This window comes from Perkinsus marinus (genome assembly GCF_000006405.1).
Source record: "Perkinsus marinus ATCC 50983 genomic scaffold scf_1104296975844, whole genome shotgun sequence".
Classification (NCBI taxonomy): Eukaryota; Perkinsozoa; order Perkinsida; family Perkinsidae; genus Perkinsus; species Perkinsus marinus.
The window spans coordinates 1-1,195 of record NW_003200646.1 but is presented as its reverse complement, the minus strand read 5'-3'; the positions used below and the strand labels follow the sequence as shown (position 1 = coordinate 1,195).

Sequence of the window (1,195 nt, the reverse complement as noted above, 5' to 3'; positions counted from 1 at the left end):
AGACCATCCCGGCGACGGAACCGTTGAACCAAGCTCAATCCAGCAAGTGAGTCATATATTGACTGTTCAGATCCGGCATGTCATATGCGTAGGAGTAAGCTATACCAGGAGCGAGGATTGAAATCGCGATTTTCTGCGTGTAAGGCAGACGTCATAACCACTAGACCATCCCGGCGACGGAACCGTTGAACCAAGCTCAATCCAGCAAGTGAGTCATATATTGACTGTTCAGATCCGGCATGTCATATGCGTAGGAGTAAGCTATACCAGGAGCGAGGATTGAACTGGCGATCTTCTGCGTGTAAGGCAGACGTCATAACCACTAGACCATCCCGGCGACGAAACCGTTGAATCAAGCTCAATCCAGCAAGTGAGTCAAATATTGACTGTTCAGATCCGGCATGTCATATGCGTAGGAGTAAGCTATACCAGGAGCGAGGATTGAACTCGCGATCTTCTGCGTGTAAGGCAGACGTCATAACCACTAGACCATCCCGGCGACGGAACCGTTGAATCAAGCTCAATCCAGCAAGTGAGTCAAATATTGACTGTTCAGATCCAGCATGTCATATGCGTAGGAGTAAGCTATACCAGGAGCGAGGATTGAACTCGCGATCTTCGGCGTGTAAGGCAGACGTCATAACCACTAGACCATCCCGGCGACGAAACCGTTGAACCAAGCTCAATCCAGCAAGTGAGTCATATATTGACTGTTCAGATCCGGCATGTCATATGCGTAGGAAAAAGCTATACCAGGAACGAGGATTGAACTCGCGATCTTCTGCGTGTAAGGCAGACGTCATAACCACAAGACCATCCCGGCGACGGAACCGTTGAACCAAGCTCAATCCAGCAAGTGAGTCATATATTGACTGTTCAGATCCGGCATGTCATATGCGTAGGACTAAGCCATACCAGGAGCGAGGATTGAACTCGCGATCTTCTGCGTGTGAGGTAGACGTCATAACCACTAGACCATCCCGGCGACGGAACCGCTGAACCAAGCTCAATCCAGCAAGTGAGTTATGTATTGACTGTCCAGATCCGGCATGTCATATGCGTAGGAGTAAGCTATACCAGGAGCGAGGATTGACCTCGCGATCTTCTGCGTGTAAGGCAGACGTCATAACCTCTAGACCATCCCGGCGACGGAACCGTTGAACCAAGCTCAATCCAGCAAGTGAGTCATATATTG

The 1,195-nt window shown here is 49.7% G+C and overlaps 7 non-coding genes across 7 annotated transcripts; all 7 read right to left on the bottom strand.

The window, feature by feature from the left end:
• Positions 1-102: 102 nt before the first annotated feature.
• On the bottom strand, positions 103-175 carry Pmar_PMAR015721. The gene has a single exon. It is a non-coding gene; the product is annotated as a tRNA-Val (tRNA).
• An 89-nt stretch (positions 176-264) lies between these two features.
• On the bottom strand, positions 265-337 carry Pmar_PMAR015720. The gene has a single exon. It is a non-coding gene; the product is annotated as a tRNA-Val (tRNA).
• Positions 338-426: 89 nt separating this feature from the next.
• Pmar_PMAR015719 lies at positions 427-499 on the bottom strand. Its single transcript has one exon. It is a non-coding gene; the product is annotated as a tRNA-Val (tRNA).
• An 89-nt stretch (positions 500-588) lies between these two features.
• Pmar_PMAR015718 lies at positions 589-661 on the bottom strand. Its single transcript has one exon. It is a non-coding gene; the product is annotated as a tRNA-Val (tRNA).
• Positions 662-750: 89 nt separating this feature from the next.
• On the bottom strand, positions 751-823 carry Pmar_PMAR015717. The gene has a single exon. It is a non-coding gene; the product is annotated as a tRNA-Val (tRNA).
• Positions 824-912: 89 nt separating this feature from the next.
• Positions 913-985, bottom strand: Pmar_PMAR015716. The gene has a single exon. It is a non-coding gene; the product is annotated as a tRNA-Val (tRNA).
• Positions 986-1,074: 89 nt separating this feature from the next.
• Pmar_PMAR015715 lies at positions 1,075-1,147 on the bottom strand. Its single transcript has one exon. It is a non-coding gene; the product is annotated as a tRNA-Val (tRNA).
• Between the last annotated feature and the right edge of the window lie 48 nt (positions 1,148-1,195).